The sequence below is a fragment of the Ursus maritimus genome, unplaced genomic scaffold (genome assembly GCF_017311325.1).
Source record: "Ursus maritimus isolate PB19 unplaced genomic scaffold, ASM1731132v1 scaffold_18, whole genome shotgun sequence".
In the NCBI taxonomy this organism is placed as follows: domain Eukaryota; kingdom Metazoa; phylum Chordata; class Mammalia; order Carnivora; family Ursidae; genus Ursus; species Ursus maritimus.
In genome coordinates this window covers 34,773,394-34,786,677 of record NW_024424230.1, presented here as the reverse complement: position 1 = coordinate 34,786,677, position 13,284 = coordinate 34,773,394, and the positions used below count along the sequence as shown (strand labels likewise).

Here is a 13,284-nt window from a genome sequence, read left to right as displayed (position 1 = left end):
TGAAGGCAGACACTTAACCCACTGAGCCACCCAGGTGCCCCCCAAAAATATCCTCTTAAATACAAAGAATAAAGTGGTGGTTCCCAAAGGAGAGGTGGGTGGGAGGAATGAGCTAAATAGGTAAAGGGGAATAAAATATACAAACTTCCAGTTATAAGTCATGGAAATGAAAAGTACAGCATAGGGAGTATAGTTAATATTGTAATAATGTATGTTGACAGATGGTGCCTACACTTATTATGGTGAGCACTGAGTGATGTAAAGAATTGTAAAATCACTGTGTTGTTTAACTGAAATTAATATAATGTATGTCAACTATAATTCAATAATAAACAAAAAGATAGAAATAGTACTAATTCTACGCATACTTCCCAGAAAATTCAAGAAATAATACTTCGAAGCTCATTATATGAGGCCATTACTCTGACACAAAACCAGAGACATTACCAGGAAAGAACACTGCAGACAAATATTCCTCATAAATTAGATGCAAAAATAACACAATTTTAATAACTTCAACAATATAAAAATAATACATAACTAAGTTGTTTATCTCAATGTGAGGTTTTTTTAACATTTGAAAATCAAATCAATGTAACTCACCATATTAGCAGTCAGAAGATGAAAAGTACATTACATCTAGGTGTAAAAAATAAAAATTTGAGAAAACCCACTTCCATTCATGATAAAACTCCAAAACTAAGAATAGAAGAGAATGTCTTTAACCTGATAAAGGCATCTCACAAAAACTTACAGATAACATTGTACTTTTAATGGTGAAAGATCAAGAAAGGCAAAGTAATTTTCTCCCACTTCTATGTAATACTGTAAGGGAAGTTCTAGCCAATGCAAAAAGAAATAAAAGACATACAGATTGGAAAAGCACTAAAATTACCTTTATGTGAAAATAACATGATCAGAATGTAAGTCTACACAAAGTATGAGTGTACACATGGACTTTTTACTAATTACTAAAAAAGTACTAGAAGTTATATGAGTTTAGGAAGATTGCAAAGTACAAGATCAATTTACAAAAATTAATTGTATAACACTTGTATGAGGTACTTACAGTGATCAAAATCCTAGAGACAAAAAGTAAAATTGTTGCCAGTAGCTGCAGGTTAGGGAATGGGGGCTATTGTTTAATGGGTATAGAGTTTCAGTTTTATAAAATGGAAAGAGTTATGAAGATGAATGGTGGTGATGGTCGCACAACGTTATTACTTATTTAATACCACTGAACCGCGTACTTAAAAATGGTTAAGATGGTAAATTTTATGTATTATACCACAGTAAAAATATTTATGTTCAATTGTATATCTGTATATTAATAACAAGGTGGCATATTGAAACTTTAAAACATTTTAAATTATTAAATTTTTTTAAATGCCATTTTGTAATAGCATCAAAATATATGAAGTACTCAGAGGTAAATGTGACCTATACCCTACAACTACTCTGCAAAAGAATTTAAAGAACACCTAAATACATGGAAAGATATACCATGTTTATAGATGAGAAAACTAATATTGTTAATGTGTCAATTCTCCCCAAATGTATAGATTCAACACAATACCAACTGAAATTCCAGCAGGCTTTTTTTGTAGAAATTGATTCTGAAATTCATGTTAAAATGTGAAGGATCTTATTTTTAAAGTGTAGTAATGAAGCTGCTGTAGTAATGTAAATATAAACAAATAGATCAATGGAACAGAATACAGCATCCAGAATTAAACTTGATATATAATCAGTTATACCTAAACTTAAATATAAAACATAAAGCTATAAAACTGCTAGAAGAAAACATTTTTAAAAAAACCTTTTCACCTTGAGTTAAGGAAAAATTTCTTAGAATCAATACCATGAGCATAATTCATAAAAGGAAAATTGATAAATTGCACTTCATCAAAATTAAGAACCAGGTTTTTAAAGACACTGATATGGGAATGAAAATTCAAAATCATAAACTCTGAGAAAATCTTCATAAACTGCATATCCGATAAAATTATATGTAAAATATATGAAGAACCCTCAAAACTCCATCTTACATAGAGAAACAGAGTCTAATACCTTACTTCTAGACTTTTATTTTTGGTTTCAAAGAGTGGGGTGGAGAGAACTGGGAAGATAATGCAAGTGTATTTTCCCCATATTTATTCTGTTTATACCCTCAGTATTATTTGAAATTTTATCCCTTGTGTACAATAAGGTAATAAGTTCTCTCTGGTTTCTACAGGTCTCACCACTTACATTTCAGAGTCTGTTTTAGGGACTTCTTAACATTAACTTGAAGCTGTTAGTGCTAATCCAGTCCCTACTCACAGAAATCTGTTAATTCACTTTGCTTAAACCACCAGTAAGATTCTTTCAAGGTGTTCATAAGGTGCTCTGACTTACCCAGGCCCATTGAATGAGCCAGTTGTAGTGAAAACTCAAACCCAGACTTTGTGATCTCAAGGTCAGTGCTCTTGCTATTTGGTTGAAAATGAGTTGAGGGTTCTAATTTTTGCTTTCTATAATTCAGTTGTGTGCACTTGAATAAATCATTTAACTACTTTGAGCTTTCATTTTCTTTGATAGAAGATGAGAAAGTAGAGGGGAAAAAGAAAAACCTCTAAGGTCCTTTCCATTCTAACTTCTATTATTTTTTTATTTCTCATTTCTCCTTCACTTTTTCTGCCCCTTGTGCAACCTTCCCCTCCACTTTTTTTTTTTCTTTTTACCACCAAATGTGTCAGGGTCTGCTGTGTGAAAGTTGTGTCTACTGAGTGACATATTTACCTCACAAACTCTCAGAAGACTGCCTGGTGAGCTTTCCTTGCTGACTGCAGCTGTTTTCCTATCTTCCGACCAGTGGGATTGTCACTATGATTCTACTTTTTCTGTCTTTAAAGCACAGCATACTCTGGAAACTGAAATTAATTTCTATGAGTGTCATCTCGAATATACCTAGCCGGAAATTTTACTTCTAAATTTTCACATGCAGAAAAAAGTCTTTTACTTCATAAGATTTCTCCTTTTCAAGGGTAGTTATTTAATGACAAGTCTGCCCTTTCCTGCAGCTCTGAATTAACTGTTGAAAAAAAATCACATTTCTTTAGAAACTTTGAGCACTGATTGAATTGGATAGTGAAGGGGAGGATACAAGACAATACTGTATAGTTCTTAGTTTTGGTGAGGGAAAAAGTAAGTGTGGAGTTGCTGCACCACTATGACATATCTTTATATTGAACTGTAGTCCTGATTTTATTCATACTCAACTAATGCTGCCACTTTTGCCATTCTTTTACATGTATTTTAGCCCCATTTTGCTGTGCATCATAATTTCTCAGGAATTTTCTTGCACAGAAGCTTTACTCATTAACCATATGTGGTCCCTTAAATAGAAACCAGTTTTCAAAACATAAAATAGGACATTTCCATTTGTGGCTAACAGCTATAGCTGGAAAGTCTGTGGTTGCTGTCATTCCAGGTCCTTTCTTTCCATGAGTCTGATGTTCACGTGAGAACACTTCCATCCAGCCTTCTACATTCTCTCTCCCCTCCTCTGCCTGTCCCCGCTTTCTGGTCATCAGAGACCAGGACTTACATTTCCAGCCAGTTTGGTGTATTATGTTAATAACCCAGTCATCACTTCATTTGAAAGTAATATTACCCAATATGGGAACTATATTACATACTAAGAACTTACATAAATAACTTGGACTAGAAATGAATTGTACACTATTGGGGAAAATAGACATTCATGAGTCTATACCAGTAATACATACATACATACATGGATGCAGGAGGAAGGAGGAGTTTCATTTACAGTATAGTGCTGAAGGCCAACTGGTAAGGAAGAAGTGCTGAAGTTGAAAATTTATTATTTTGAAACCATCACGAAAAAAATTGAATCAAGCAAGAGTCATCAATGGCTGCTCAGTCAAGGGGAAAATGAGAAGGAAGATCAGGGTATTTGCATAGCCTTTAAGTTAGTCTCCCCTTACACTGCTTATTAATTGTAAGGGAGAAAAAAAACAGTAATTATACAGGGTGGAAAAATTGTCCAGGTGATCAAAATTAACAGTTCCCAAGAAAGACTGGTAGACTCTAAAAGTCTCCAGATATTAAACCATAAGAACACATCATCTCTTCAGTTTTCCCATTGAGCCTGAATCTAAATCTCAAGGAAACATCAAACACAAAATGATGAACCTTCTACTAAATGAACAAGGGGACTATACACTTCAAAAATGGAAACATCCTAAAAGACAAAAACTGTGGAAATATTCCAGATTAAAAGAGAATTAAGAGATAATGACAGTTAAATGCAGTATCTGACTCTAGACTATATCCTGTAATGTTGGCAGGAATATACTGTACAGGACATTATTAGGTCAGCTGATAAAATCAGAATGTTGATGGTAGATTACATAAAGTTTATGGAATTTATAACTGTACTGTGGTTATATAAGAGAATATTCCTATTCATAAGAAATGGCCACTGAAGTATTTGGGGATAAAGGGTCATGATGTATGTAAGTTACTCTCAGGCATCTCAAAAATATTACATATGTGTGTGTGCAAATGTCTAAATATGCAAATGCTGAAGAAAGTGGGGTATAATGTAATAATATGTAAGTCTGGGTAAAGGGTATATGAGTTTTGATGTACTTGGTTTTTACAACTTTTTTATTGTTTGATATTCTTTTTTTCTCCTACTCATTTTTTTCACTTATATTCTTTTTCCAGCATTATGGAGATATAATTGACATATAACATAATGTAAGTTTAAGATGTACAACATAATGATTTGATCTATTCATCTATTGCAAAATGATTACCACGTTAGGTTATTGTGCATCACCTTCATGTAGTTACGAATGTTTTTCTTTGGGATGAGAACTTTTCGGATCTACTCTTAGCAACTCTCAAACATATAATACAGTATTGGTAACAACAGTCATCATGTTGCACATTGTATCTTCACAACTTAATTTTCTTATAATTGGAAGTTATACCTTTTGACCATCTTTACCCAGTTGATATTGTTCCTAAATAACTTTTCCAAATAAAATAATTTAAAAAAGGAAAGTTAAAGCTTTTATTCCCCTTCAGTTAGAATTAATGCCAAACCTATATCTTTTAGAGAAATAATAATTATAAAGTCCTACCACATGGCTACTTTAAAAACTCTATTGTTTATTTTTTATACCTATATTTTTTATATGTGTCTTAGATATATGCTTATGTTTCTCATGATAGCCTCCAGATGAGGTACAGCGGGAATACAAGCAAAACAAGGAAAAACATAGAGAAATCAATTGTGAATCTAAGTACCCTGTTAACAGAACATCTCCTAGAACAGTGCTGTCCAGTAGAACTATCTGCGATTATATGGAACTGTTCTATGTGTGCACTGTCCAATATGGTAACACTTGAGCACTTGAAATGTGGCTAGTGAAACTGAATATTTAATTTAATTTTAATTTAATTTTTTTGTTAGTCATCATATAGTACATCATTAGTTTTTGATGTAGTGTTCCATGATTCATTGTTTACATATAACACCCAGTGCTCCATGCAATACATGCCCTCGTTAATAACCGTCACTGGGCTAATCCATCCCCCCACACTCCTCCCTTCTAAAACCCTCAGATTGTTTCCTGGAGTCCATAGTCTGTCATGGTTCGTCTCCCACTCTGATTTCCCCCCTTCATTTTTCCTTTCCTTCTCCTAATGTCCCCCATGCTATTCCTTATGTTCCACAAATAAGTGAAACCATATGATAATTGTCTTTCTCTGCTTGACTTACTTCAATTTTAATAGCCACACATGACTACTGACTACCTGGAGTGGTAGTGACTAATGCCTGGATATGAGAAGTTTATAAATTCCCATAATCAGTAAGTTTACTACTTGAGGAGATGAACTAGTCACAGCTGGGCTTGTTAGCTTGAGTGAAATCTGTCCTTTTCAGAAAGAATCTGTGGCATATTGCATATGTTTTTACCTTTCCACTGGTAGCAGATTTTATTGTTGAATAATAGTGAGTCAAACTCAATGAAAATTCGATTGTCATGATTAAATATAATCATTGCTAGACTGATTTTTACAGGTTACAACATTAGCTACCAAAAACCTGAATTAGATGCAGGACTTCCTTTTTAATGACACTCTGATTAAAGAGACAGAATGGATATAAGGATAGGAGAAGTAGGAAAGAGGGGAAGGAAGAAGAATGGATAGTTGGATAGATGGATAGAAAGAAAACAATACAAGATATACTATTTTAAGTGCCATAGGAGGAGAACATTTAATCTCTTTTGTCAAACATCAGAATAGACTTGATGTTGGCTAAGATTCCTTCCAGCTGTAAATCTTGTGACCCTGAATCTTAAGAATACTGAACTGGAGGAAATCCATGACAGTGAAGCAGTCAGATAAATTTAGGAATTGAAGTTCACCATTTGACTTGTGTTGTTATATGATCTGAATCTCCCAGGCCATAGGAGTGATTGCTGCCTTGCTAAGTCGATTTATTTCATTTCAGATAGAATATTGATTAAAAGAAAGCCCTGATAGTTTACCCCAAAGATACAGACGTAGTGAAGAGAAGGGCCATATGCACCCCAATGTTCATAGCAGCAATGTCCACAATAGCTAAATCGTGGAAGGAGCCGAGATGCCCTGCAACAGATGACTGGATTAAGAAGTTGTGGTCCATATATACAATGGATTATTACTCAGCTATCAGAAAGAACGAGTTCTCAACATTTGCTACAAATGGACGGCACTGGAGGAGATAATGCTTAGTGAAATAAGTCAAGCAGAGAAAGACAACTATCATATGATTTCTCTCATCTATGGAACATAAGAACTAGAATGATCAGTAGGGGAAGAAAGGGATAAAGAAAGGGGGGGTAATCAGAAGGGGGAATGAAACATGAGAGACTATGGACTATGAGAAACAAACTGAGGGCTACAGAGGGGAGGGGGGTGGGGGAATGGGATAGACCGGTGATGGGTAGTAAGGAGGGCACATATTGCATGGTGCACTGGGTGTTATACACAACTAATGAATCATCGAGCCTTACATCGAAAACCGGGGATGTACTGTATGGTGACTAACATAATATAATAAAAAATCATTATTAAAAAAAAAAAAAAAGCCCTGATAAACAGTCCCTAGAGTGTTACATCTTCCTGCTTACTTATTAGTATTTTTAAGAGTGAGAATCATGCTTTTTAAGCAGTCAGATATAAATATAGTACTTATGGAGGCAACATGTTAAGAGAATAGGCTAGAAGGAAGTGTAAACATCAAAGGTAACTTGTGTGTCTCCCCAAATGCAGCACTGGTTAGCACTGAGGCCTCAGTCCAGTGTCCTCCATCTTTCACTGTGTACCAGTAAAGCCTTTCATTGGCATTAGGAGGTAATATTATTCTCTTTGGTTAGCTAACCATGTTGATAACTTCAGTTCTTCTTCCAGATTGAGTCAAGGCACTAACTTTTTTCAGTTTAATGCTCTGTTGATTCATAAATCTATTGCTTTGTTTGGCTTACACCTTTGTGCAGTGTTCAGAGCTCTCAAAAAGATGTTTAGGCTTAAGTATTTTGCTCTGCTTTGGGCATGAAATAAGTGCTTGATAAAAGCCTGTATGCTTGCCCGGTTGAGTGCCTGCTGTTTTTTTCTCTACCTCGCTCTGCTACATGAATGAAGCTTGCTTGCTTAGTGCTCTTCTTTCAGAGTATTTGCCTGAGTACTGAGAGCACAGTCTCATAGAGGAGCACACCCAGCTGGAGCTGAGTTCCACCTACACTTCACATCTTTTTCAGCAAGGGACCATATTAACTTATTAAACCCAGAAACTGGGGTATCAGGGTTTCCATGACCACCCCACTAGGGAATGGTTTGATGATTCACTGGGGGGACCCATGAGACTCAACATAAAGTCATAGTCATAACTGATTTTTTTACCGTGAAAAGATATAAAGCAAAATCAACAAAGGGAAAAGGTACATGGGGTGAAGTTTGGAGGAAATCAGATACAATCTTGTAAGATTATTGTCCAAGTGGAATCACACAGGATGCACTTAATTTCTCCAGCATCTAATATACATGGGGTGCTCTCTACCAGAGAAGCTCATTAGAGATTCAGTGCTGAGGTTTTTACTGAGGACTGGTCATGTAGGTGTCCTTTGCCTGGCATGTACTGATTTCCAGACTTGTAGAAGGAAAGCAGATGTTCAGCATAAACTATATTATTTCTACAAACCATTTAGGCCTGGTAAAATACCATTATCCATCAGGGAATAGTGCGAATCCTCCCAAAATCCAGTTGCCATACTGGCAACCAAGGCCCAGCCTTGCAAACAGGGTTTTCTAAGGATAGCAGTCTCAGGCCTGCCGTGTGAACTCTTTTCTACATCTGTGTATGCCTCAATCAACATTCAGACTTGGAACTTTTAACTTATTTTTAACTTTCCTTTTATCTAGTCTCTTTACTAGCTTTTTGTTGAACATTAGTGTTTCTTAGAGGTTAATAGAAATGTAGTATACTACATACCTACTCTTTTGCCTAATGGGGCTATTTCAACTATTTTTTTTAAAGATTTTATTTATTTGAGAGAGAGCATGAGAGAGCAAGCACAAGGGTAGGGGGAGAGGAGCAGAGGGAGGGGAAGAAGCAGACTCCCAACTGAGCAGGGAGCCTGATGTAGGGCCCCATCCCAGGACCCCAGGGATCATGACCTGAGCCGAAGACAGACACTTACCGACTGAGCCATCCAGGCACCCCTATTTCAACTTCTTGTAGGCTACAACAGCAAATATTTCCTTTTAATCCTTGTCACTGCTGTTGTTGTTTCTTTTACCAAGTGATCAGCAATGAGTATTCTCTTCATTACAGGTCAGTCTCAAACCTTGCCACTGTTTTTTCATTTTGGGATTTACTTTCCTCGGTTCTCCAAGAGTATGGTATCATAGCTGCATCTGAGCCTTTAACCATGAATTTCTTTCTCCCTCAGCCAGGCTAGTATTACCTTGAAAGAAGAAAGCATGAATGCTTATCAGTATGCTTCTGAAGACTCAGAACCCTTAGGGGTGAAGTATAGCACCTTAGGAAGCTCTTATGTCTATCACAAATATAAACTGTAGGCATTATAGAAGCAGATTGAGAAAAAAATTAGGCCTTTAAATCAGGTCTAAATCAATGTCAACTTGCACTTACAACTGATTTAAGAATTTAAGAATAAAGAAACCAGACTCACAGTTAAAAGCATTTGGGTAAAGATAATAGGAAAGAAAAATGGAAGTAATATAAAATTGTGGGAGTCTACAGAATAGAAAGTAGATGATGTTACCCTAAAAACCAAGTAAAGGTTGCCATGGGAATAAGATAGGAATAGGGACTCCCGAATATATAATATTGGGTATATGCTAGAAGACTTATTGTTGTAAATTTGGAATAGGTAATGAAGTTCGGCCTAAATGTAAAGAGGTAGTAAGAAGTACTGGTATTTTGGAGTTAATTCTGACTAATGAGGAAAACCTAACTGGTAAGGAGCAAGAGATGGAAACTTTTCCAAGAAAGTGATTGTTTCATTTCAGAATTGGTGTAAGTAAAGTAATAACTGGGAATATTGCCTGCTCCTGTCAACCTGAGGGATAAAATTAATAATTCATGGGGCATCAGATAGAGTATTCTAGTTAGATCTTCTCTTATGGATCATAGACATAAATGTAAAACCAAAATCTATAAAACTTCCTGGGGAAAATCTTTGCAACCTTGGGTTAGTCAGAGACTCATTAGCTACAAGACCAGAAGCACAATCCATAAAAGAATCAATTGAGAAATTGGGCTTCATCAAAATTAAAAACTTCTGTTTTTCAAAAAGCTCTGTTAAAAGAATGAAAAGACAGGGGTGCCTGGGTGGGTCAGTTGATAAGTGTCTGCCTTCGGCTCAGGTCATGATCCAGGGGCCCTGGGATTGAGCTCCGCATCGGGCTCCCTGCTCAACAAACAGGAAGCCTGCATCTCGCACTCCTCCTGTTTGTTTCCCTCTCTTTCTGTCTCTCTCTCTCTCTCAGTCAAATAAATAAATAAAATCTTTTTAAAAAATTAAAAGAATGAAAAGACAAGCCACGGGTTGAGAGAAAACAATTGGAATACAAATATCTGCTAAAGGATTCCTCCAGAATATAAAAAGAAGTAAAAAACTCAATAACAAGGAAACAAACCACTGAATTAAAACAACAAAAGATTAGGACAAGAGATGTATAGATGGCAAATAAGCATATGAAAAGATGCTCAATATCATTAACAATTAGGGAAATAAAGGTAAAAATCACAGTAATGTACCACTACACAGCTATAAGTAATTTGTCTATTGGCCAAAATTTTAAAAGCTTACCGTGTCAAAGATGTGGAGGAACTGGAACTCTCATGTGCTGCTGATAGGAATGTAAAATCATAGAACAACTTCGCAAAAGTCTGTTTAAATGCAAAACATACATCTACTATATGATCCATCCATTTTACTAGGTATTTACCCAAGAGAAATAAAGCATACATCCACTGCTGTTGTTCACAGCAGCTTTATTTTTTATACCCCCAAACTTGAAACACCCCCATGTTATTAGTAGGTGCACTGATAAACAAATTGTGGTATATCCATATAATGGAATACTACTCGGCAATAAGAAGGAACTGCTAATACATGCAAAAACATGGATAAAGGTCAAAATAATTAAGCTGAGTTAAAGAATCCAGATTTAAAAGATTACAAACTATATGATTCCATCAATATAAAACTCTAGAAAAACCCAAATAATCTCTAGTAGATTAGTGTTCGCCTGGTTCATCAGGTGCAGGAGTAAGTACAAGAGGTTACAAGGGGACACAGAGACTTTTGAAGGTGATGGAGTTTGTTGTCTTGATTATGGTGATGGTTCCTGGGTATATACATATGCCAACACCGATCAGCTTATACAGTTTAAATGTATAGTTTATTGCATATCAGTTATACCTCAATAAAGCTATTTTTTTTAAAAAAGAACTGCATGATTTTCCTTTAAAGTTTTAGTTGCCTGGCCTTATTGTGACCCAAGTAAATTCTCCAGCCCTGATTTCACTTTATATTTAATATATTTATTAATATATTATTTAACAGTACATGATATATTTAATACTCATAAAAGTAATATATTCCCTGTAATATATTTAACAGTACATGATATATTTAATACTCATAAAAGAAACTTGTAAACCGTTACTACAGTCTTTACCCTAACAAACTGTGTATTCCTGACAAGTAGAAATGTTCCCATTTTAATTTCTTTTTAATGACACATTACACAGGCTTTTAAATGTCAGTCTTTGTATTTTCAAACCTGCAGAAACTTGAATGAATTTTACATATAAGAGCAATCAACTCTGATGGCAATAGGCTGAATATCTGTTTCTAAAAATAATTTTATATGAATCTTTTCTCCAGATAACTTGACTTTTAAGTGTTTTTAACTATGACATCTTTATATAAGTGAATACATATTAAAGTAATAGCTTTAAAACGTGGAATTTCCATTTTTTAATTCTTTTTTCGCCATGCCTGTTAACAGGATATAGCTAGATATTGTGCACACTTCATCTGTTTACTCTGCAATAAATTACTACTCTCCTGACCAGTAAATAGACAGCCATCATTGTGAGCTAGAAGTTGTTAGGCATTTGGCTATATCCTAGATTACAATTCATGGTTTTTAAATATTGTGTGTGTGAAAGATTTTATAAGTGACCATTTGACAAGCTACAGCATTCTGCTTCCTCAAGCTATATTTGGGGGTTCTGATTTATATTTATAGTCTTGCTCTAGGGCCTGCTGTTTGATAGACAAGATGTTTTTCTGCTCATTCCTCAAGGATTCCTTTGAATGCCAGCTAAGAGCATGACTTCAGAGCCAGAATGTTTAGGTTTTTAAACAGTAGGCTCTGCTACTTACTGTGACCTTGGGGAAGTTACTTAACATGAGCAAGCTTCAACTTCCTCATCTGCAAAATGCAGAAAATGTATGGAATATAACTTACAGGGTTTCTGCCAGGATCAAATGAATTAATAAATGTAAAACAAATACATTTTTACCTTGCATGTAGTACATGCTATACAATCCCTTCCCAATTGTTACCATTATTATTTTTGGAATTGATTGGGGGTTTTGTGAGATTGTGAAGTAGATTCTGGTGAAAACCAAAAATATCATCTGTTGGGGAATGTCCCTATGTTTAGTTATTCGTCTTTTGTGCTTATAACATTCAGCCTGAATTATTATGTCACTTTAGGGATTAATTATCACACCTGGCTTTCAGTTCTGTCAGTCCGGAGGTACTATATTCACCAGCACTGAGTACTTCGAGAATGAAATTGAGATTGGTGAATAAAGGGTTTTTTCATCTTCTAAGAATAAAATTTTTCTAACCCCCAGTGTTCATTTGGTTTAAAGCACAAGGAAAAGGGGCCCTTGATAAAATGGATTGCTATGTCCCCTGTTATTTGGGTTTGTCAGAATTACTGCCTAAGCTCTGATCTGTGGTCCATCCAGACTAGCATTTGCCCTCGGATAGGGCACCAAGGAGAGAACGTGGGTAAATCTAGAGGGACTGACAGAAGCCCCCCACTCAATTTTTTTTCCCCCAGTTTTTCCAGCTTTTATTCCATCTAAACCTGGGTCTTTGATTTCTTTAAATCATTAAGAAGAGAGGTTTAGCTCCAGGAACTCCAGGAGAAGCTATGGAATTAGAAAGTGAACACAAACCAGGAAAGACAGTTTATTTTAAGGTAGTTTATTGTTTCTTTGTTATTGTTATGCTAACACATTTTGGTCTTAGAATATTTAAGCAATTCAAAAATAGATGGTATATTAATTCCAAGTCCTCTGTATTCTCCTTCTCTGAAATAACTACTGTTAACTTTAATGTATACTACAGATTTTTTTCTCTGCAGATCTAATACTGTAATTTTAGAAAAGTGGGTTAATTCTATACATGTAATTTTTATGATTTTATTTTCTTTTCCTTTTTTTTTTTAAGATTTTATTTATTTATTTGACAGAGATAGAGACAGCCAGCGAGAGAGGGAACACAAGCAGGGGGAGTGGGAGAGGAAGAAGCAGGCTCATAGCAGAGGAGCCTGATGTGGGGCTCGATTCCAGAACGCCAGGATCACGCCCTGAGCCGAAGGCAGACGCTTAACCGCTTTGCCACCCAGGCGCCCCTATGATTTTATTTTCTTAATAATATGTT

At 35.4% G+C, this 13,284-nt stretch overlaps 1 protein-coding gene and 1 non-coding gene across 7 annotated transcripts in view; one reads left to right on the top strand and one right to left on the bottom strand.

Moving 5' to 3' along the window:
• Window positions 1–13,284, top strand: part of KIAA1328 (KIAA1328 ortholog) — a 355,285-nt gene that overhangs the window by 162,946 nt on the left and 179,055 nt on the right. The gene's annotated exons all lie outside the window — the stretch shown is intronic.
• On the bottom strand, window positions 8,863–8,930 carry LOC121103316. The gene has a single exon (XR_005835470.1). It is a non-coding gene; the product is annotated as a small nucleolar RNA SNORD2 (small nucleolar RNA).